Genomic DNA, 25,728 nt, shown 5'->3' on the forward strand with positions numbered 1-25,728 from the left:
TGCAGCCACAACTGGATGTGACCCATTGGACGAGTCCCAACGCATGGTTGCATGTTGGGAATCTGGTCACATGTCCCAAGATAACATTGGACATGGTTGCATTGTCCTGGACTCATGATCCAGGCGCAGGCAACCAACACGGTTTGGCACTGACTTGTGTTGGTGATGGAGTCCCCCGATGTGGACATGGGTGCTTTCCTACATTCCTCATTCAGACATGCTGCTGCATTGGTCTGCATTTCGTGGCACTTCTCTTGGCCGTACTGTCACGCACTTGTTGATAAAGTTTCCGCACTTTCACTTGTCTCCAACTGTGTTGTGTCTTGATTTGTATGCCAATGTGTGTGTCACAGACTCTCTAGCTCCCTGCCATACGTGCATTGCTACCCCATAAGGACTGTGGGTTTGTACTTGTGCATTTTCATGTCCCCGTTTCATGCTTAGCCAGATGCGTATGGCCGTTTACAGGCCACATACGGGTGCACTTGTGTCCTGTGTTCAGTTGTGCAGATGTGGGTGTTTGTACCACATTGTGTTCGATGTTGGGGTGCTCTGCTTACTATATCTGTGTAAAGCATTGTGTGTGAGATGTCCCTTCAGCTCTGATTTGGCTCACCCTTCTCCCTTTCAGGCAGTGTGATTTTCATTTATGTGCTTGTTCAGTGATGTGATGTTGCCGGGTTGTGTGAATTGTGCTCCTGGTTGGTGTTGTTACTCTTGGGCATGGTTTGTCTGCAGTTGTGCTGTTCTAAATTGTGCATGTGTGCCATTGTGCCCATCTCCCCCGTCCCCCCAGTCCCTGCTGGTTCCTCTCCCTGTTGCAGTTGTGCAGAAGCTGCCTTCGTGATATTTACCCATGTTGTTTCCACAGACACGCCTACTTTGCATCTCATTAGCGATGCAAAGTTAGGCGTGCTGGAAACGGGAGCAAAATCAGCAAAACACGCGATAGCGTGTCTTTGCTGATAAGGCGATAAAATTATCGCCGCTTTTCGGCCGACAACGGCCACAAAAGCGGCGATAATTTGTTATCGCCGCATTGTTAATATGCCCCTTATTTTGCTTTTGCAGGGAAAACGCTTTTTATGGGGTTCAGAGAGTCCTTCCCCTGCAATGCCAGCAAGTATGGGGGTAATGCACTCCTCTTTCAATACTGGAAAGGAAGTTGCTCCTGTCTTCGATTGAAGTAAATCTACGATCATTTCCAAGGTGGAAGATTTTGAGAATGTCGACAAATGTGAACACCCATTACGAAAATTGGCTAAGGCAGATTTCTCTGCAGTCGCGGTGGGGAAATCGCACTAATAAACATGCATTTACGCCCATCAGGAATCCATTTCTGAATTCCTGCCAAGGTAAATGCAGTCATAAATCTATGGGGCATATTAACAAGCCAGGCGATATAATTATCGCCGCTTTAGCGGCAGAAAACTGCCGCTAAAACGGCGATAATGGGCTTGATAATATGCTCTATGGAATTCCAAATGAAACCCATGTTAGATGTGAAGGACATCTAACCTGAGCTTCAATTAGAATTCCATAGAGCATATTATCAAGCCCATTATCGCCGTTTTAGCGGCAGTTTTCTGCCGCTAAAGCGACGATAATTTTATCGCCTGGCTTGTTAATATGCCCCTAAGTTTGTGACGAAACCAGTCTTTTTAAATCGGTCTCTATTTGTTTCTTTGACCATATGTATTTTTAAAGACCGGAAAATGCAGAAAGAATATCTCCTAATGAGTTACTCTTCTTCCTGTCAGTTTGACTGCCAAACCAATAGCTGTAAAGATTGACAGAATGAAAGTTAAACAAGGGTGACGTTTTCTGAAACAACTGTAAACGCGGAGGTGTGTTATAATGCTGTTTCCGTAGGTGTATTGATCCATTATTTAAGTGAGTGCTCATAGAGCTAAAACGCTGCAGGCATCAAAGTGTAAGGTCACATTTATCTGTTAAACTACAGTGCAAAAGAGCTCTAGTTGAAATTTCAATCTTTTACAGAACACACAAGTAAATACCGATAAGGCAAGCACAAAATACATTTGAATAATGCCGATGGAAAACGAATAACATTACACCGGAAGTCATTTTTTAAGGCTCTACATCTAGTGCATCACATCTAAGAGGATATACCTAAAAAGGAAATTGATATAGGTTTAACGCAATAGAAAGGCAAAAATGTATTAGCTAGAGTGCATTTAGGGCCTAACTCCTCATCTAAGTTGCTACTTGCACAGAAAGTAGGATTTATGAGTATAAAAAAGCTTTACTTTTCACTTGCAAATTAATTTAACTTTCACTTTGAAACTGCAACAGAATGGTGTAATTTTATAACAAAACTATTTACTGTGACTGAGTGTGACATCAGCAAAGGTTGATAAATACCCATAAATTCACAGATTTGTTGGTATTCGAAATCATTTTCAGGATGATTGCCACTTTTCAAACACCCAGTGTCTGATTTTTGCAGTACATAGAGTAAGTAATTCTTTAATTGCTTGATTATTAAAAACTACTGCAATGTAATAAATTATAAATATCGATACAATAACATACACAATTAAACCATCATCATGAATACAAAGCATTAAAATCAATTAAAACCTGTTCCTACGGCCAAGGGAGCCCCTTTCCCTATGCAAGTACTACTTCATCAGAAGGTGCAGCTGTGTTGTAAGGGTTAAAGTATGAATGCTCATTTTAGAGTCCAGGGTAGTTGCGGGAACAGATTAAGTAAGCCTTAGGGAATCAGTGCCCTGCTTAATTTAAAATGTGAGTGCTTGTGCAAAGTAAGATTAAATCTAAGAAAGTAGTGCGACCAGAAAAGCAGAGTCCATTTTTGAGAGTAAAGTGCAAATGCTTATTGGAGCGCTCTAGGGCAGTAAGGCGCAAGTGCTAATTTATAAAATCTAGTTTTATAATATGTAGTGTACATAAGCTTATCATGAAATCTAGAGCAAGCGCTAGGCATAGGAGCAGCGACCATTATAGAGAAGAAAGTCCAAAGAGCTCGTTAAAAGATCTAAGGTGGTGCATTTTTAGAGTTAAAAGGTGATTGCTTACTCCTAAGGAATTTGAGCGATGGACATTATGAAATTTAGACATGAATGCAGCTGTTGGGTACAGTAGGCAGTTGAGGGGATTTGAGAAGATATGAGGTGTGGAAGCACAGAAGAAAATCAAGGACACTGCTATCATCTCGGGACCGTTCCCGCCTCCCCGCCTTTATCTCGATCCTTAGCCTCAGACTTCTTATCAAATCTCTGAAGAAATTTGACCATTGCGCAGTTCAAACCAATGTCCATTGGTTCAAAACAAGTCAACACTGCCTCCCTACATGAACTTATGCCTGATCTCTCAACTTCATGCACAGTAGCTCACGTTGATCCCTAATGCTAGTGCGGCACAGGCTTAAGACGTGAATTTTTTTTCCAGCTCTTGTTTGCATAGCCAACAAGTGTCTTGCACGGCCTTCTTCTTCATGGAGGAAGATGTGCAATTAAGGGTACTAGTCCCAGCCTATATTTCAGGAAGTGTGCCTTGGCCTGGTTGCTGTTTGTTTCACGTAGGCAGCCATGTGGTTTTAGGCTGGTGTAATTTTGAAGTGTATCTGCTGGATCGGGTAGAACAAAATGTTGTATACCCCCCCATTTCTGCATGTTATATTAATCAGAATAATCTATTAATTGTAATATTATTAATCTGTTTGAAGTGATATCTAATCAACTATATTAATGAAAGAATTACACGTGGGATTTACATTTGCATGGCTGAACTAATTTGTATACTAATATATGTACGCATACTAATGATAGAAAATTAGAATATTGCATGATATATGTTGCTTTTGTGATGTAATTGTAAGTTGCACCAGATGACATCGTTGGGTGAATATAAACGCTTTGAATGTTGCTATCGTGCTAGATAATTACATACACATAGGGAAATTAGTGAGGGTTTAACATTTTATTAGCCATTTCAATGTTTTAATGACGTTTTATGTTTGTTTTGCTTAAGTTGACCGATTTGGGCCTTTGTAAAGATGGCTGACTCCGACATGACGGCCTAGTCACCGTTCCACGAGGTTTCGGGTGAAGTGCGCCTGCGCCACAGCCAGCAACAAGTGGCCTCGTCCTGACCCCATGTGAGATGTACCCATCAAGAACGCACTGAGAGAATTGCCAAGACTGTTAAACAAAAGACTGTCTTTAAAACCGGAACCAGCAAGCGTGATGACCTAACAAAAAAGACTATGTGAGAACCTCACCGAACGACCCCAAATCCTCCAATCAGGATTGCCTAAAACTGATTTTTGTTACATCTTGACATTAAATTTATTATAAAAGATGGTAGAATAGAGAGTTAAAAATGCAAGGCAATGCAGAGAATGCTGACGCTGACGGAGAGGACGGTGACACTGCTGGACAGCTGTTTTTCCTGAATCTTTGACAGACTGAATTGCTGCCTGACTTTGATGAATTAAAGACTTTTTCACGACTTGATTGACTTAGAGGACAACTGATAGCCAGATTAGGTAAATATGATGTTCTGTGGTTTGGTTTATGACTTATTAAATTTGCAATTAATTAGATAAACAAAATTATTATTCTAACAAACAAATGTGTCGGGTGATTTATTTGGAGAAATTAGAATAAGACTAAATGTAGATTAAAGAATTGAGTCACCAAATATCCAACTCAACTAACTGATCTATCGACTATATGGAGGGAATATCTCGAGGTTCTGAGTTTAATAAAGGTACTTAATGTATGTTCATGTGAATTAAGTTCTTTAGGTGAAAAGGTATTCCTTTCATGTCAGCGTTTGAAAAATGTATCTCTCCCATGAGAACGGATCAATGAAGTGTGAGTGTTGGTGTTATGGGCCCCACCAATTAATGTATTGAGTGAATATGCTAGTATAATATTTGGTCTGTGACGAAGGGAGGATTTAAAATTCCACGCTGCATCATATCCACCCATGACTGTGCTTGAACTGTCTGTCTTTGTCTTCAAGCATTGATAGCAGCTATGTGCTGGATTTAGTTCGTTTTTTTTAACTTCAGATGGCCTAAAAATGATTCACAGGCAGTGGTTAGGCCAGGAGAATGCAAGGCCTGATTTAAGTAGGCCCACGCCGAGGACCTCAACCGATATTCCAGTTTGTGCCGAAGATAACAGCCCAAGGGATCTTCCGGTGCCCTCCCTAGTCTATGACAACAAATCGTGAAGGCTGCCTTCCGAACCAGAGACTGTTTCGCAATGTCAAACTTCAGCTTGATTATTACAGGGGATGGGTTTGGTAGTATTTGGAAGACTGGCCTGTATATTTTAAGTATCATTTTATCCAAAGTGACTCAATCCCGACACCTGAGTGCCTCACTCTCATAGGTCAGAGTGGGGATGATCTTAGCTTGCACCACCTGCAAAATTGGCATGAGTGTATAAACATTTACTTTGTTGTAAAGAGACCTCAGGCCAAAAATAAACGCATTACCTTTCTTCTTATTTACCTCTAGTTGGTCAGTTGTAAAATGCGGCATACGGCCGATTTCAGGTAAGTAACAAAAAAAAAAAAGAATTTCGCTGCGCGCGCTGCATCGCCAAATGCGATGCAGGGCACGCAATTTTTTTTTTTTTCGTACTTACCTGAAATCAGCCGTATGCCCGTTTTACAACGGCTGTCAATGTCAAGAGCCAGACAACAGGCCATCCACTGCCACGTGGAGGCTCCAACTGGGGCATTGGGAGTTCCCCATGTCTAGCCTTGGGGCTGGCAAGAAGTGTCCTACTGGCTCCTGAGGCTTCTCTGATCTCTTAGGTTTCTCAGAGTTGGGGAGCAACACCCCAGTTGATAGGCACCCTACTTTCACTCTCTCTTCTGCCATTTTGAGGGTGGTCTCCTTAGATTGCCATTTCAGCCAAGGTTCTGTACCCTGAGGTGTAACAGGTGCCTGAAAGTCCAGACTTTCAGGTGGGCACCACCACACCCCTAAAGGGTGAAACACACTCTGTGTCATGCAGGAGTCTGTCTGGTGCAGTTGGCCTGTCTACTTTTTCAGGGACATCAACCTCAGCACTTCCAGATCAGAAATGGCCTCACCTTGGTGAGTACTGGGGTGGTCTCCTGTCAGAGCTAGCAACCTCTGATCCACTGGCCTCCCATTGTGGATTATGTCCACCTCCTGCCCCTTGCTCTCCATCTGGGCCACCTTGTTGTCCATCTGGGAGTAGAAACCACAGAACCCTGAGCTTTCAGGGTGCCCTGGCCATCCACCCCACCCAGTTCTTCCTTCACTGGTGGTACCTGCTTTCCCAGGATGCAGTCAATAAGCATCTGAGGACTGTCAATGACTTTCCTCTGAGACACTTCCCCGCCCCATTCCAGGGTTGCCAGGGTCATAGGGAGAAATGAGCCCTGCCCATGGGACTGGGCTACCCTGCGCACATGACAGATACTGATATTGGATAATCAGCCTTTCCACCACCATGATCTGGCTGGTACAGGTATCTTTCAGAGCAATGACAGGAATCCAATTTACTGTGATCTAGTGGTAGTGAAAACTTCCACCTGGGTGATCCCAAGCTTACCCTCTGCAAATATTTAAACCTACTAAGGGAGACAAGAGCATGTTCTACCCTCTGTACTGGGAACTACTTTCCCACAAGACCGCATTGGCCACCTCTATAGAGTTCCCACCTGTGGGTTGTCTCTTGGTACATACAGGGTCCCCTTGCTTGTGTCCTAACTTGGATCAATCAAAACACTTTGGATTGAAAAAGGACACCCTGGGCCATCACAACCTATCCCTAATTCCAAGAAAAGACATGAGAATCCTTCTCCCCCACAGTGGTTTCTGTCCCTTTTTGGTACTTAATTCTTTTACCCTGACCCTCCCCCTCACTTCACTGAAGGGGACCAAAACCACCCTTGTTGAAGGTTATTCACATGTATCTTCTTGAGAAGTCGAGTGCTGATACAGAGGTTCAAGTCCTATGTAAGCTCACTGGAGTCAATTAGTTTGGAATCAATAAAGCAATTACTGAGCATGTGCACTCTCAAAAATAGATTGTACAGCTCTTTATAACTACTCACATTCCTGCCCTCCATCCAACCACTTAGTGCTAGGCCTTGGCACAGCTCAAGGAGTTTCACTCTGCAGAATTCCACAGAATTACTGAAAAACTCCATGAGATTTCATAGAGTTCCACAAGCTGGCAGAGTATTATTTGAACCAGTGGAAGTCCAACTAGCCGTGTCTTTAATTTTCTTTGCGTGCCAAAAATACTTTCTGCAACTTCTTGGGTGGCTAAGAATTACAGACGATCTCTCCCCTGACCAAAGGCAGGAGTGGACAGGATGGACTGGCCATGTCTCTCAAGCTAGACAGAAGTGCAACAGAAGATTAGAAAAGTGTCACTGATAAATGGCGCCGGCGGAGCACAAGCGACATGGCTGACACATATAGAGTCATCAGCTCAGAAGACATCCATTGATCCCTTATTAATCACACCACAGTGCCATTCAATTCCATCCTGGTGCCATCTGAACAGTAGCACATCCCGCTAATGCGGGCTCTCAAAGGCGATTAGGCCATTTTGATTAATCTAAGACCTGTTCTGAAATTTGGTCACTGCAGAAACCATAAACATTGTACTAACTACACTTGTTAATCTCTATGAGGCAGAGCTGTGTGTGAAGATATCCTGTTAATTGAAGAACACAAAAAGGATAGCTTAGTAATGAATGGATTTGATGTCTTCTTCCCAAATAAATGTCTAATAAAAAAAAGCGAACCATGAGTCATTTAGGATAATGGAACATGCAATCTGGAAGGCAAACAACTAATAGTTACTGTAAGAAATGACAAGGGTACTTAGACATGCAGTACTACTCAACTCTCACCTAGAGCTTTAATCTTTCAACATCACTCTAGGCTGCTGTGCCATGTGTTCTGTGGGGTCTGATGGGGCTGATTGGTCATACATTGTACCTGAACCGCCCCTATGGGGGGATCTCTTTGCACAGCATCTCTGATTAATGGTACTGGCCTGACTGCATGTGTGATTTGCAGTTAATTTATCTTGTGAGAATGGGCAGTTCTGTCATGCACCAGTGCTGCAGTAGGAATGGACTATTTCACCTGTGGCTGTACTTGCATGCTGGCAGCCGACGCGCTCCATGTTCAAGTGCTGGCTGCGGTGAGGAGCTTTGGTTGCATCGGTCGCCTGTGCTGTTCAGGAGGCACAAGTGGTAACCCTACCCACTCTGGTTCAGGTATTCCCTGCAGGCACTGGGATGTGAGAGGCTTTCATAATTATATGGTCTAGACTCGAGAGTTACAAGAATGCCTGGGAAGCATCCCAAAATGGACCTGTACACACAATTCTTGAATGTGAACGCATTACTTTGTTACACGCAGCAGAGAGTACACACACCACACCATATTACTTCAGACACTCTTGCAGCACCTTTATTACTACTTCCATGCTGCTGTCGGCCTTTATCCCCATCATTCTGACAGTTAGTGGATCACATACTCCCTAAACTGACCTAACCATGCCTGGGACCACTATTGGCTGTTTGCATGCCTCTGTAGGCTGTGTATGTAGGTCTCTAACTTCTGATCTCATTTCTTTCCAGTACATTTTGCTCCCATCTTGTGTTCGGGCAGCAGTACCGACTCGTTGCAGTGGTGGGGCCACCTCTTCTGGGGCAATGAGTTGGGCAATATCTTATGGAATTTGCCGTATTTTCCAGCCAATCCCACGACTTTAAGAAGCAGCACAACCAACTATACCACCCTAGATCCGCACATAAACCTTTCAATGACAGTTCAAACTAGTTTTCTCATGATTGTTTGTTAAGTCATCCTTACATAAAAACTGTTGGAGTTATTCTTGTATTTAAGTCGTTAACTGTCATAAACACAGTATTGAAATCTGATTCTATCATGAAGCTGAAGTTAAGGACTGCATGCTTCCTGCCCTATTTGGGATGGCACAGAAAACAAATAGGTAGGGATGCAAGGCGTTGGTGGGTGTCAGTAAACTCCGCCATGCAGTGGTTGGTGGAGTTTTTGCAAAACTCTGTGTTCCAAGTGGATCGTGGAGTGGGAAAACTCTTTAATCTCTGCTGACAGAGCAGAGTTTACCACGCACCCCTGCCTAGTGCCTTTCTGGAATAAAATCTACCCAGAACTTCAAGCTGTACTTCTCAGTGGTGACATCATTTTTTACTAACAAGACCCTCCTTTATGAATGGGTACACTACCCTGTCACCCTTCCCTATCATCAACAGAGAATCCCTCTACTCAGTGGGCATATGTCTCCAGAGACTGTCTCCCCATTCCTCCTCAGGCATCCATAGCATCTCCATAGCTACCTCATAGACTTCAAATCACTTGTCAATATCATCCCCCACCTCAAAGGTAGGTACCAGGTCTTTGGGATGTGAACCCTTTTGCCTCCTGTGGACACTGAATTGCTACTTCCACCGTTTTCACTTGACTCTGTGAACATATTTTCTTTTCGTTTCGCAACACACAGCACAAGAGAAATTCACTTTCATCTGACCCTGGACACTGGCAAAAAGGCACATTTGGTTTATATGGAAAACTACCAACTTTCTAAAAGTGGCATTTAAGAATAGTAATTTAAAATCCAACTTTACCATTAAGGTGGATTTTAAATTACAGTTCAAATGAGTGGAAGAAGCATTCATCAATCTGGTCCCAAACTCAAGCTATCACTAGTTAAGTGTAATAAGGTGACCCAGGAGACCTTATCCAGCAGGTAGGGTGTGTGTGTGTGTTCTAGAGTGGGAATTTGTTAGAGGTGTTAATACCAGAAAATGTATATTTACAGGTATTCTTTAACATTTTCCTTCCCCTTCCTGCTCTGTAAATGGTGAGAGATTTAATGGTGTCAAGGATAGAAGAAAATCCCTTTCTAGCAGAGGAATGAGAAGGGAGTACTTTAAATTTGCAGAGGGTGGTTAGTTTCTCAAAGGGAAATATTTTTCCCCATGGAGAAGAAATAATAAAAAAAAAATGGCAAATGAGTTTGTGCATGCTCTGTTTTTTTCTAATCCCAAAACAAACATTTACAATTTAACAAGTGGAAAAGTTATTCAAAAGCCTTCTCAGGAGCATGCCTTTTATGGCAGTAAACATGTCGGTGTAGATTTACTAGTTGTTTGTGAATGGAGTCATTGCATGCACTTATTCATATTGTCGATTTCCTGAAATCAAGCATGGATCCATCCCATCTTTACCTTTGTTTTGTTCCCAGAACCTATTTACTTAATTGGAGTTTAAGGCCTGCCACCGTACATTTGACTCCTAAATGATAATTGTCCTCAAAGTTAGTTGCACTAATGGAGAATACCCATTACTCATAATCCATCACCCTCGTCCCTGTTCTGACTCTATAAGATGTTTTTCTCCCACAAAAAAGCCCATAACAATAAAATAAAAATACTTTTAGTCCTTTTTCTAATATTATCAGTATAAGTCCTCTCTCATCCCCTCCCCTCATCCTGTTTCATCTTCTGTCAAGACAGGTTTGAGGCAAGAGAAGATTATAAGGTAAAACTATTGATTCTCTATACAGTTTATTAATATTTGAATACTATAGTTCAAACACATCTTGCTAAGCAGGTGGCAATATCTTGGAGAGCACCGAGCTCTAGCACAATTCCCATTCATGTGCTTAGTGGAAGGGTAAGGTTCTCTGCGCTGGAAAGCATGCTGGTGTAGGGTCTTGATTGTGCACGCAACCAGTGAGGATGCTGTTTCTTTGATCTCCCAGGATGAGATCTGGTATGCAGACAAAGCTATTTAAACCAGCATTAGCACTGCTCTAGCACAGTCAAGGAATCTAGTGAAATGGAGCCACACAAAGCTGGCGCTAAACAGAATATTTTTGAACTTCCTCGGTAGAAGGAAGTGGTCTGCATTTCCAGGGATGATTTGGAAATGATAATCGAGCAAGCTGTAGACTATGCCCTTAAAGAGCCGCAACCAAAAATAGCAAGAACAGATTCAGAGGATGAATGAGACTCTGAATCTAAAGGAAGGTACACATAGCGTTCACAGCTGCAGGAGATATTATCCCAAATGAGAGGTTCTTTCAATTTGCCCATACTCTCCTGATGTTGCTCTAATTCTACCGTACTGCTCATACCCTCCTCTATGCTCTTCATTTCTGCTTCCTGTCTATACAGCCTATTTCTAAAACACACCCTGCTAGTAATGGTCCCCCTTAGGTGTGCCTTCAAGGATTCCCAGACCATGGGGGTCGAGGCTGACCCTGCATTGCGACTCAAGAAGTCTTCGGCTCGTGGCTCAGATGCTTCATCTCCTCTGTATCTAAGAGCAGCATACGATCGAGAGTTCAGACTCTGCCACTCCGCCTATTTTTCAGATCCAAATCAAGGTATACCCCTGAATAATCAGATAAATGTGGTGTCAAATAGCCAATATCCTTGACTATCCTCCTCAAACTATGGCTGACCAGAACATAGTTAATTATTGATGTATGGCCATACTTCCCATTATACTAGGAAACTCCTAGCTGGTGGCCAGACCTATCTCTCCGGACATCCCTAAGTCCCGTCTGCTTAATCATTGAGTGGAGATAAACCCGAGATTTAGATGGTATCATGGCTCTGCTGTTTGGCGATTTGTCCAATTTGGGGTCCAACACGATGGTAAAATCGCCTGTCATGATTACAGGGTCTGGGAAATCTAACAGGTTTGCAAAAATAGCTTTTAAGGGGTAGGATTGTCATGATTTGTGCCATAATAGCCTACCAGGGTGAAGAGAGCCCAGGATGATTTTAATCAATACTACTACTCCTCTGATATTAGCACTTTGGTTGGTACAGGTCATATATTCAACCCATTTTAATTTCTTGAATACCTCAATTGATTCATCTTTTGACAGGTGTGTCTCTTGCAGGATAATAACCTGCACATGAGAGTCCCTTATGTATTGTAGAATTTTTGCCCTTCTTCGCCTAACACGCATGCCGTTCACGTTCCATCATAACAACTGGCCCATTCTTCAGATGGCTTGACCTTAAGGTACATACACAGTATAAAGAAAAGAGGTCACCACGACCAGACCAAAACATTTTAAACTAGGATTATTAGGGCAGCTGAGGTAAGTGAACAAACTAAGGTAAATGTGGAAATGTTTCCCCACATGCGCCACACCCAGTGCACCCCCCCCCCCCCCCTGAATCCCTCCCTGGAGAACCCACCCCATTATTATCTTAGGCTAATTGAAGTCCTATCGGCTACACTCGGAGGAAGCTTGCCTCCCCATCCCTTTTTTTTTAGAAAAAACAAGAAGAACTACTAGAACCACAGTGAACAATCATGATTCAATTTATATCTATCTATTTCCATTTGTGACTATGTACTGAGATAGGTTATATAGGTTAGAGTAATATTTTCCCACCACTAGCACTCTCCACACACACTTGAGTGCCTTAGATAGCAGAAGAAGCATTCCTAAATAAGCATCACCTTGCTTAATACTCTCCAATAGCTCATCTGCCTCTTGTTGTGACCTTAAATTATGCATCTTGTTCTTGTGCATAACCTTTAGGGATGCCGGGAACTTGAGCTGGGCCACTGCCCCTAGCTTTTGAAATTCCTCTAGCTTTTTCCCCAGCTCCCATTGCCTGCCTAAGGTGGCTAGAGCAAGGTCGGAACGTATTTCAAATGAAAAGACTTTTTCCCTCAGAGATTTTACTTTCAGGGCCATCTTTAGAATTTTCTCCTTCAGATAGTATAGTATGTATGAAAATTCAGAAGAATCTTCCTAGGTTTGGTCCTATTTGGGTATCTTCTATATGTGTCCCTATGCACCCTTTGGATATCTTTCTTTAACTCCTCCCTGGACTCCTCAATCTGCATTGTCTCCTTTAAAAATACAACAATATAGGATTTTAGGTCCTCTCCCTCCTTCCCCTCTGGGATATTCAAAATATGAATGTTACTTTTCCGAGAGTTATCTTCCAACTGCTCGAGCTTATCTAGGGCCTCCTGCTCCTCCCTTTTAAGAACCAGGATATCTGCTTTGGCTGAGCTAAGTTCTTCTTTTAGTTACCCTACAGAGCTTTCCAGAGTTTCAGTACTTTTGTTGAGGAGGTCTATCTTCCTCTCCAGGGATTCACAACAATTCCTAATCTCTGCTTGGTTGGATTCGGGCACAGAAAACTCCTTTTTAATATCATTAGAGAGAGTACAGAATAGCACTTCTAGGGATGCTGATGAAGCCCCCATGGAATCTTTGAGACCTTTTTCAGCCACCATGGATTGGCTCCCTCCTAAAACAAGGGGTATGGTATCCCTCAGGGTCTCAGCATTCCCCTCCACTCCATCCGTTTCTACAATCTCTTGCCCCTGCGTGGTTGTGAGGGTTGTTAATGGGGAGCCCCCAGACGCCGCCATTGGCTCTATACTAGACTCTATCTTAAGCTGTGCTGCTGACCCCCTCCTGAGCGCTTCTCCCTGTTTTAAAATGTCAACCACAATATGTTGCACTTTAAAATATGACCTAAGGGAGGGAGTGATCTTTACCTTGAGATCGGTGGATTTTATTCTGGCTTTCCCAGCCTTTATGCTACAACTTTTTTACCTCGCACCTCTGAAAGGCACAGGAGCTACTCCCCAACTCTAGATCCTGTGTACCTACTTGCACAAGGGAAGGGGGGACCTTTTCTACCCCTTCCTCCAGCAAACTTCTTGTTTCTGCGGGCCTGCTTTTTCCCTTTCAATGCCGATATCAAAGGTTCCTGGGAAGCCCCCCAATACCCTTTACCTTCCTTTACTGCAGGAAATGCAGTTGATGCAGTTTCGCCCTGCTGGCCCACCTGCCCTTGTTGCGGAGACAAACGCGATTTGTGGGTTGCATAAGGTTCTAACCCTTCTGCCTCCTCACCTGCAGCTGCCTCCTTCATGGCCGAGCAGACCCGACGCGTGCTGCTGCTGCTGACACTGACCCGGAGGAGACCACATGCCGCTGCTCTGCGGCCCCTCCTTAGCTCCAGGGCAACCACCTCCCACCAAGTAGAAACAGCAACTGGCACCAGAACAGCGTGGCATATACTCCCGTAAGGAGAAATAAAAATCAACACGGCCAATTCAGGGCTTCGGGAAATGCGATAATATGATAATGTGCTTATAGCAGCAGGTAGTCATTAAGTTCAGGCACGGGATGCGAGAGCCTCCGGAGAGCAAGTGGCTGCTCACGCAGCGGCTGCCATGTTCCCCCATCCCAAATGAGAGGTGTTGAAATTTGAACAAGCACCCCAAAAATATGATTTGTATGCAGAGCGCAGGACTTAGCCATTAAACAACTTACCTGTACATAAAGTCCTAAAGGCTTTAATTAACAAGAAGTAGAGAAATGTGGGTAAGTCAGCTGTAAGCCATTTTAGAAAAAGTACTTAATTGAGAACATTGATCAGGACTTTCCTCAAGTATCTTAGGTTAACACTATCCTGTCCTCCATGATATGGAAGTCCCGTTCTGCCAAATTTTGAAATATCTGTCAGTCTGAAGGACATCTGTAGCACTGGCAGGAACTACTGTCACTGTGGTTCCTGTCAATGCGTCGTAAGTCTTTTGGAATGTTCACATCAATATAACAGGGCTACACAGCAAACTTAGAATATTGTTTTATTTTCCAAAACAAAAACCCAAAGTGGGATTTTCCTTTGAAAAATTAAAGAAATAATGCCCCCCTCAACATGGGAGTTTTCGCACATGAAGATGGGGACATTTTTAAGTTTTCACTGCCCATGGTGGTGATAGACATTGAAAATTAGCCATGAGTTTGCCTATTCTAAATTGGGTGGGCAGACACATGGCCACACCTTTGATGCCCCTTACTCTGTTGGACTTCTTGGAGAGTTATGTCAGCAGTGGAGATGGAGGTGTCTCTTCTGCCGCCATAATGAAGGTCCACCAGACTCTAAATGAGGTGGAATAACCTTCACCTTGGTACAGGGGGGTACTCCGTTGCCATTGCGATGGAGTATGATTTCTGCCAAACTACAAATGAGGCCCTAAGTTCCAATCCTTGCTAAAATGAAGCTACTCTCACATTTTCTTTAATTTGAATCACTTTGGTCTGCATCAACTGTAGCCATACAGGAAAGAAGATTTCTATGAACAAAGCCTTGGAAGATAGATACAGGCCTCCGATCCCTAGTTCAGAAGTTACGCTTTACAGGGATCAAATTGTTTGGGGAAGAACTAAACACCATGGTACAAAGGTCATCAGAGAAAAAACTAATTCTAAAGACATTCATGTTATTTCCAGTAAAGAAATCTTACATCCAAAAAGCAAAGATTTCTAAATCAGAAGGACAAATGTCTCTTTTGTGGCGGGGCCTGTGGCTGAGTGGCCACAGTTAAAGGAAAAACCAGGTTCTAGTTATCACAAGATCATCAAGAGCAGAAAAGACTATCTGAGGGTAGGAGTGGTATTGAAATGTTCTTTTCTGCCACTGAGCAGTGACAGTTCAAGATGCTTGAGTTCTCTCACTTGTGAAAGAGAGATATTGTGTTCATTTCAGACAGTGCCTTGTGATTCCCTGGCACAGAGGTAATCCATTACCTCTGGCATCACAAAGAAGAAAATCAGTGCTGCAGGGAACACACAATTTAGTAGAAAAAGGAGCAATTGTTAAAGTACACAGAAACCCGAGTGTACAGGTTTTCATTTTTTTTTTCCAAACAAAAGATTACCATGCGATAACTTCAGTTTCCAGACCAAGAACCCCCTCCCCCACACCAAGTCCAGAGAAACCTTTGTCAATATGTATTACAAGCAGTGGAGATCAAATAACCAAATTAACTGATTATCAATTAGACAAATATATCAAAAAAAGGTAAAGACGTAAAGAGTAGCGGTGCAACACAGGAAGATCCATAAACTGGAGACGAATGGGAGAGGAGATAGAGAGTGAATCCAGATAAGTGGGGGAAAGGCAGGAGCGGAGAGGAGGGCTAGGAGAATAGGAAACGGAAGACAGACAGAAATAAATAAATACATGAGGGAAACATTGCTGCATATTACCAAACGTAGCTACGCCTCCTGTACATTTAATGTACTGAGCCACCTGGTTAGGGGAGCCCAAATCTCTAATACCTTTTTTTTTCCCAGTCCTACCTTTCCTAGCATATATAGCTATTTCAAGTTTATAAGTGGCGAGCAATCGAGCCTGCCATTGAGCAAAAGAGGGACGGTTCAGATCCTTCCAATAGGAGGCAATACAAATCCGAAGGATAGTCATAGTCAAAAACAAGAAGGCTCCCCCAGATTTTATATTGATCGTGTCGTTTAATCCTAGCATTACAGTAGCAGGCATCAGTTGTATATCTTGTAGAAGAACTCTGCTAAAGAATAGTTGTACCCTTTCAAATAATGGGACCAATTTTGAGCATTTGGCAAACATGTGTACTGAGTCTGCGCTATACTCAGCACATCTCGGGCAAGTTGCTCTGCTGCCAGTACCCCATTTGGCCACTCTGCTTGGTGGTATGTATAAGAAGAAGCCGGTTTTAAAAAATGGAGCTTGCAGCTTCGATGACAGTAAGTGCGTTTGTGCAAGGCTTAGGGTGTGAAAAAAGGTATTAGGTGGCACATTCAGTTTCTGCTGCCACTTTACATCCATTTTACTAATGTCACCTGGCCTCCGCTCATTTAACATTATGTAAATGCTTCCGATCCGTGGTATACTGAGCTCCAGAATTTTATCTATCAGGTCCATCTTAGCGAACCCTGCTGGACCGCCAGTTTTATTTGTTAAATATCCTGTAATTTCATTATACTGAAATAGCTGGCTATTGTCCAGATTATACCGGGTTTTCAGGATACTGAAAGGCCAAATGCCTTCTGAAGAAATCACATCTCCCAGTTTGGAGAGCCCGCTTGATACCACTGTGGAAGATATACATTTTGAAAAATAAGTGGTAGATTACTATTATTCCGAGTGGGAGTATAGTAATTTAATTTGGAAAGTCCGAGTAATTTATGTTTATTGGAAAGCATTCATGAGAGTCTTAAATCTGACCAGTTTGAAATAGCAATAATCCAGCTGACGCCAAAGGCATCCCCTTACCCTTTCCCCTAGTAGTATTGTATAGGGGGACGGGAGGCCTGAGGGGCTTTCAGTAGGAGAAACTTGCAATAGCTCAGAACTATATTGCAAAACAGTAGCCCAGTAATATAATTTTATATTAGGGAGAGCCCACCCTCCTCTCTCTCTGGGTAATGAAAGAAATGTAAAAGCTCTTCTTGGTTATGCATAAGCCCAGATGAACTGAGAGAAAATTTGATCGAATATATGCAGCATTCTATTATTGAATTCTAACGGGAGGGTCCTAAAGAAATATAACAATTTGGGAAAAAAGGTCATCTTTAAAACGTTGCATCTCCCCGCTATTGTCAAGTGCATGTTGTTAATCCTTTTAAGTGACTTTTTCGTATCGGCTGCAAGCGGGGTCAGATTTTCTTTAACAATTAAATCTAAATTAGCAACTATATTGACCCCAATGTATTTAGCCTTCTGGGTTACTCTATCATCATCCCGACTTATATATTCGTTTAGCAAAATCTGAGTTTTGGTTTTATTGAGGGCATAACCAGATATCCTCCCAAATTCTTGGGCCTCTAATTCCATAGCCTTAATGGCCCTTTCGGGTTCTGAAGTTACTAAGGCTAGATCATCAGCGTACGCCATAATCTTCGTATCAGTGCCAAACCTGCTCACCGCTACTATTTCAGAATTAGATTCGATTTTTTTTATCAGAGGGTCAATGTATAAAGCAAATAGCAGCGGTGAGCAAGGTCATCCTTGTCTTGTTCCGCGAGTTATCCCTATCTGCCTTGTCAGATGTCCATTGATCGAAATTCTAGCAGTGGGGCCCTGATATAGAGCCTGCAATGCCTGCAGAATCCTGGGACCAAAGCCAATCCACCTCATAACCCCCACAAGTATTGCCAGGAGACCCGATCAAACGCTTTTTCAGCGTCTAAGAGTATTAGTGCGATCAGGTCTCCTGTTACCTTAGCGGCATCGAATAGGGCGATGGTCCGACGAACGTGTTCCGTGGTGCCCTTTTTCGGTATAAATCCGTGCTGCCAGTTTGAAACCAGTGACTCAATATTTGAGGACAATCTAGATGCAAGAATTTGAGAAAATATCTTAGAGTCAGAATTGATGAGGGTTATTGTTCTGTATGAGGACATTTCCAGAGCAGGTTTGTATTATTTGAGAAATAGTACTATTTTTGCCAAGGACCAAGACTGTGGTGGAGATGACCCATTAAAAATGGAAGAAACTACATTTGTAAATAGGTCTTTTATATGTTGCGCAAAGATTTTATAAAATTCAACTGGAATATTGTCATCTCCTGCAGCCTTGCCATCAGGGAGGCTTGCTAAAGCGGTTGCGATTTCCTCCTAAACTGGGGAGATTTCCATTTGGTCACTACTCTCTCCATTAAGCTCCGCTACTGGAATAGCATCTAGATAGTTATTAATCTCCAATTCTCTAAGCTCTCTAGACTTAGTGATCTCTTCTGCGTATAATTTCTCATAAAATTCTCTGAAAGCCTCCTCTATTTTTATAGGATCCTTAGTTATCCCTTCAGAATTCGTTTGGATTGAAGGAATTAAATTGGCAGTAATCTGTTGCCTGGTGGATATAGCCAATTGATGGCCAATAAGTTCACTGCATTCGTAAAGCCTTTCGGAGTGTACAGGTTTTCAACTTGAAACAGTTTTAAGTCCCAAAAGAGGATGGTTCATTTTGTCCAGTTCTAAAAATCAAAGCCCTGAGCAAATTTCTCATATTAGAGGATTTCTGGATGGTTATTCTTAAAAAAAACCTTGGATTTGAAATACAACTAGTTTTATATACCCATACATATAGAAATTCAAAAATACTTGGGATTTGCTTTTGGCAAGGAGCACTCCCCTTCAACATTGCAACATCTCTGAGGGTGTTTACAAAGGTGTTGGCACCAATAGTAGTGGCATTAGAGTTAAAAGGGGTGTCTGCTTTCACATGTCTTGAGGGATGGCTCTTGTGTTCTTCCTAAGGCAGGGCAAGATGTGAGGACGGTGTGGAGCCTGCTTCACGACTTGGGAATTGGTGGTCAATCAAGCGAAGTCCAGACTATCACCAACCCAACATGTGACCTTCAATAGGGCCATATTCAACACCCATATGGGCTGAGTATTTCTCCCACAGAAGCAAATTTCTACTCTGCAGACAAATCTGTCCAGACTTCTGACTTGTCAAACTGCTCCTGCACGAATGTGGCCAATATTCCAGGGTTTCATGGCGCTACAACAGCAGGCTTTCTTTCAACTGAAACATCTTTAAGTCACCTCCTTCAGATCTCATAGCAGACATCTCAGAACTTTAAGGATCTGATCCAAATTATACCTCAGATTGTTCTAGACCTCCAGTGATGGTTAGTATATCACAAATTGATGAAGGGCCTTCAGTTCAATCTCCCTAATCCAGTAGTATTGGTGGTGGATGTGAGTCTGGGCTTGGGGAGCAGTTCTCTACCATCAGTGGGTGAAGGGTTGTTGGTCAGATTGGCAGAGAAGTCAATCCTCCAATTGGAGGCAGATGGCTGCTGTATAAGAAGTGATTCAAACTTTTCATAGTCAGCTGGAGGGTGTGAATCTGATAGTAAGGAAAGGCAATAGTAGTAACCAGATGTTACCTCAACCAACAAGGGGGTGCGAGGAATTGGCAATTCAATGACTTGCTGAAAAGATATTTGCTTGGATAAAGCTCTTTCTCCTTGCAGCATGATTGATTTACATTCAGGATGATTTAAATTTTTAGGTGGACCGACTAAGTCAAATCTTCCTTCATAAGTGTAGTACCATACATCTCTGACATACTTCAGTTACAAATGTTTCCAGTTCAGCACACCAAACATTGACCTATTTGCATCCCCTGGTAATGTGATTATACCAATCTTCTGTTTGGAGATTCTGTGACCTTCGGTTTATGCTCTATCATTCCCTTGCCTCAAGAAAATTCTGTACACATTCCTGCAATGCCCCTCCTCCTGAGTGTGCTTCAGAAGATTTAGGAGGAGAGGCAGACTGTACTTTTGGTGGTTCCTTTTTGGCTGAGAATACCATGATTCTCCAAAATAATGCAGATGTTGAATGGGGATCCATTTAATTTTCTCTTGACTCTGCTCTTCAGTTTCTCATTCTGTCACCAGACTCCCTTTGTCAACTAGTCTTGACAGCTTGTAAACTGAGAGGTACTACTTAGAGCAATTGGGTTGTTCTAGAAAAGATGCTTTGGAGATAAAGGCTTCTAGAAAGCCTTTTACACCAGCCTCTTACACCAAGCATGAGTGGTTGTTCCAAGTTTGGTGTATGGGTAAGTTTTCGGATCCTAGAAATACAGATTCTTTCAGGATTCTCGATTTTTTGCAGGGTGGATATTTGAAAGATGAAAGATCAGCACTTTGCAATGTAATCACATAGTACAGTTCAAAGCAGTCAGCACATGAAGAGAAATCCAAAGTCTAGTTGTTTTTTCTTTTATGTTCAAAGGACGTTCTTCCTGAAATTTTCATAAAAATGACAGGAGATCATAGCTGACGCGTTTCGTCTCACACTGAGACTTCTTCAGGGCTTATTTAAATATAGACAACACTTTTCAGAGATCAAGACAGAATCTCATAATTTTCAGGATTAGAGGAATTTTTACACAATGCTTGAGTCCATGATTACGGCTTGATAACCGGCAGCATGTTCACTCATCAGTTTCCCAGTAAAATGAATTGGATGTTTGAAAGAATTGGCTTAAACTACACTGTCAGTTCAATAAGTGGAAAATAGGGCACTTCAAAGTCCTGCCCACTTATTAGCTGTTGTGCCTCTAGCTGGTAGATTGCTAAAAAAGCTTTTTACTTAGAAAGCCAATAGTTTCTAGCCCTATAACAACCTGGGATTTGTCTGTAGTACTGACGGCCTTTTAAACCTCCTTTTGAGCCCTTTGAATTGACTAAGCTTTCATGGTTTTTCATCAAAAGTGCCCTTTTCGATAGCCATTACCTTGGCTAGAAGACATGGGGAGTCAAGTTCTTTGGTAGTATCATACCTGTATTTGGGATTTTTCACCCACAGGGTAGTATTAATACCAGATCCTAAGTGTGTGCCAAAGATGAACTTAACATTTCACCTCTATCAGGAGATAGTTCTTTGTTATTTCAATCAGACCCTCAATCATACAATCTGATCTCCATAGATGTTAGGAGATCCCTCTTGATTTATTTTGACATATTTACACAATCTAATACACTTTTAGAGCTCTGTAAGGCAGCAATCTGATTGCCCCCTGTGAGAGATTGGTAGTGTTAGAACAGGTACAAATAGAAGAGGGGGACTTACCGGCCATTCCTCGGTGGAGTGCAGTAACACCAGTATGCACAAAAGTATTAAAATCTGTTCAGATAAAAGAAGAACCAAATAAAGAAAACACGACATATGTGAAAACAAAAAAAGTACTCTGTTTCATAAAGGGAGAAGAAGTCAAGAGATAAAAGGACTACAAGAGGAGGTGGCATAGCCAGAGAGACAGGGCAAGGAAATTGGAGGGAGGAATCCGCAGAAGGAATTCATAATGCTAAAGGATGGCAGTGAAAACAAATCTACCACGGGGCCCAGCATTGGAATCAATGAGCAGGAGATTAACACAACCGCTGAGAGGTCTCCTGAGGATGAATTCCTGTGGAGAGGCCCTTGGCCCTGCCACACTCCCATTGGAGAATGGCTAACCCAGGTGAGTGCACAGGTACATGGGTGGCAGACTGAGATAAGCATAACAATACCTAGCCAACTGTAAACCTGAGAGAGACAGAGAGAACTCCAAATGCCAAAGCCCCCACTTTATTGGGAAAAGCATACAGGCAATCAGAAATCATAACAACATTTTTTAGAGAAGACTAGAGCAAGAACGAAGAGAGTCCCCGTAGCATCTTTTATTTAGGAAATTCTTTTTCTGAACCAGAACATTTAGTTTTTTCCTTGCCTTTAATTTACCTTCTTATAATCCTACACTGGGATACAAACACTTCGGAAGAAGACATTAAAATATCGTAAAAATAATACTCAGAAAATTCAGGGATGCAAGATAGACTTACAGAAGAACAGAGAAGATAAGAAGAAAAAGAAAGATGCTGTCATCAAATAAGAACAGAAGGATAATAATTACCAATAGCTAAGAAGCAAAGTGAATACAAAGAATCATACATCAGGAAACTTTGAAGAAAAGCACAGATAGTTCCAGTCACCCCTCCATACAGAGTACTTACCTATGCCTCATTATTTGTTCTGAGGAAATCCAGATGGGAGCTCTTCCCCGATAAAAAGAAGAACAAGAAGGACAGTGAAAAGACACACACAGAACTAGGCACCATACACAAATTGACTCACATTGATATTCAGAGAAACTGCAATTATCAAAGTGGATCGGTTGAACTAAATAAAAAAGGAAAAACCCTGACGGGTGAACAGTTGTGCCCTGTTTGCAAATAGTGGACCTGTCAACATGTGATGTCAGAAGGTGGATCCATACAATGTGAGTCAAGATGGAGAATGTTTTTCAACAACTGACTGAAGGTCAAAATAAATTGTAGCAGGTCCTAGAACATTAAACTAAAACCTCCGAAACTGAGCGTAGCCTCTTTCGCAGTGGCGTAGCTGGGGGGGTGGCAGTCTGCCCCAGGAGGCACTATTTTGGGGGCAGCGGCTGCGTGGCACTGGTGACCCATGGCCAGACCAGTATTGGGAACACAGTCACTGACAGTGATTTACACCCACCACCCCCCACACCCACACGTGCAGCTGTCGCTGAGCAGCACTGCACACGTGTATGTAAGTGCAAGCGCATCTGCTTGCAAATGCTGCACCACCTACCTTAGTGGGGGTGCATGGCGTATCGTGTATGTGGGTCCCAGGGCCGTCAATCTTGTAGCACGCAAAAGCGCTACCAATGACGGCCCTGGGCATAATTTGTGGCCAGCCCCCGCACTGTGCTGTTAAAATGCAGCAGTGACGCGCCACCACCACGCGCTCTCTTGAGTGGAGTCTTGTCAGTGCTGGGCGATTTGCTGCATACAAACAGTCCAGCAAGATTAAGAACAGCAGCAGTCTCACTTAGTTCGAGACCGAGCACCACCGCTCCAAGCCTACATAAGGAGGCCCTAGCGCTTTGAATCGGCCAGAGTGACATTGCACAACACTAGCACAGAATTCTCGGGTAAGCCTCAGTTAGGATAGGCCTGCACTTCTTGGTTCGGTTTCTTTTAAGCGTTCCTATGCCCCATGTACAACACTGACAGCTCCAAAAAAGTCAAATAAACAGAAAGGCACTTACTGTAGTATAAGAAAGTACTGAATATCTGCGCGGCTCCTATGTTCGCCTGTCTCTCTGCTCTCGTTTCCTCGTGTGCTCTGGTATGCGAGGCTCATTCAGGTAATACATATCTCCATGATATAAGCTCAAAGTGCTGATGGGGCTGTGCACTGACCCAAGGGCCCTTGGGGGCACCTTCCAATTTCAGGGTGCTGCTAATAAAACAGAACATTGGATTTACCCACCGGGCCCTCCATTTAAAGTCGCTACCTGCTACACTTGGCCAGTTGTGGAGAATGTGCTACCCCGAGCTTTAGAGTTTGGGAAATATTGAATAAATCCATGTCCTGCACCCCTCTGCCCCTAATGCCCACGCCCCTACCAAGGACACTTCCCATGTCGTGGCCCGAAGTAACTGTCAGATGGTCTTTCTCTACTGTGCCCAACCCAGGAGCTTTGCCACAATTTCGCCTGCTGCAAAGGGAAGGAGGGAGCCGACGCCACACAACCCCTCCCTAGTGCCAGAGCAAAGGTCAAGCAGTCTCTGCAGGAAGAGGAGCAGGGGCCCACTGGAGCACGCCTCGCGGCCCGATATGGCTGCCGATATCCCCCAAACAAAGGGAAGGGGGACAGGTTGCTGATCCAGGCACCAATCACTGCAGAGAGGGTCCCCGTGCGAGACCCGCTAGCCTCTAAGCAAGGTGTTGGGTTCCCCTCTGCCACACAATCAGGGGGTCGCAGAGGTTACAGAAGATGGTGTGGGGGCTCTCCGATGTGAGCTCCACTGGTGGACATGAACCTCGCACACTTCTACCTCGCCACCAGGCCCCACAGTATTGAGAGCACGCATAAGCTGCAAAGCTGCGACCCTTCTGTGGCAACAGCTTGCAATCACGGAACAAGAAGAGCTCCCTGGGGGGGGGGGGGGCGGAATGTCACCAGGCCACTGTTCGACCTTTGATGCAGCAAAAGCTGCCTCTCCCTTAGTGAATCAGGACAGATTTTGTCTGGAGTGGCAGGAGCTCATAAAAGAGCGGCCACCATCTTCCGCAGCTAAGTTACACCCCTCCACATATATTCAATATTTAATACCGCACTGCATAGGCTGTGGTGGTTCTGAAAGATTCCATCTTTATTGATCATCCAGCACTGAGGGAAGATCAACTCCACAATGTGGAGTATTACGCGAGCATGAAAAAGCCAGCAAAACAAGATGTCTTTGCATTGCAAGGTTATGTAAGCTCCACAAAGAGAAGGAAAGTCAACTTTGCAACAGAAGAATGACTGCTGTCATCTGTTGAATGTTGGGCAATGAATGGCACACGGTCCCATCAGAGCGGACATTTCACAAATGCATCACACCATTAAGGAACCCACCGAGATGGCATAAGGAGTGCAAGACACAAATTACCTTATCACAATTGCCATGTCCCATTCGTAGCTCCCCTATCCTGGATCGCTTAAAGGATGGGAGACACCTCCGGTATATGGGAGCCACGCCCTGAGCCCCATCCTGTCCAGAGAGGGCATCCATGGAAAAAGAGTGGCTGGCAAATCTGTCAATCTTGCCCTGTAGGGAGGGCTGAGGCAACTTATCCTTCTGATGATGTCTGACAGTACACAGGGGCACCGCCGTGCCCTGGTAAGTGCACCAGGGGAGGAATGCACCAGGGGGAGCGAGTCGTCAATACATGGTGCGGTGCAGGTGGTAATATGAAGTCTTCATCCTCCTAGACAATGGCCATGGAGGTACATGGCAAGTAGTCCATCTCTTGGTTCACTCATGACAGTGAAGCCATGTTTGGAGGTGGGAGAAAGCACATGTTTAAAATGTATTTACTTTCACAGATGGTAATGTAGTGATATGATCAAATTTACTAAAGTCAATCACAAGTGTTGACGAAATAACCTGCTTTGATGTGAAAGACTATTTGTCATATTTTATTTGACATTTGCTGTATCAGCCCATTGATGCCGCTGCTTATTCTGTGACTCTCACAGCCCAGACAGGCTCCTGGCTTGGCTGGGATTTGGCTCTCTATATAAATCTGCTGGCTCGCCCACCTCTAGTCCTTACAGCAGTTCACTGGGATGCTGCAGGGGCTGCATCTGGTTTCTCCCCCATCGAATACAAACTTTATGCATTGTAGTTGCATTTGTGTAGCACATGACACCCTTGATGGAACCCTCAGGTCTCTTCCGTGGATGAGGTGCCCGCTACTCCCTTAGTTGTGGTTAATCTGGAGAATGAATGTGTATAGTGTGGCCTATGTGACATTGGTTTCATGCATAGGGACC

This window comes from Triturus cristatus, chromosome 7, assembly GCF_964204655.1.
Source record: "Triturus cristatus chromosome 7, aTriCri1.1, whole genome shotgun sequence".
Taxonomy (NCBI): Eukaryota; Metazoa; Chordata; class Amphibia; order Caudata; family Salamandridae; genus Triturus; species Triturus cristatus.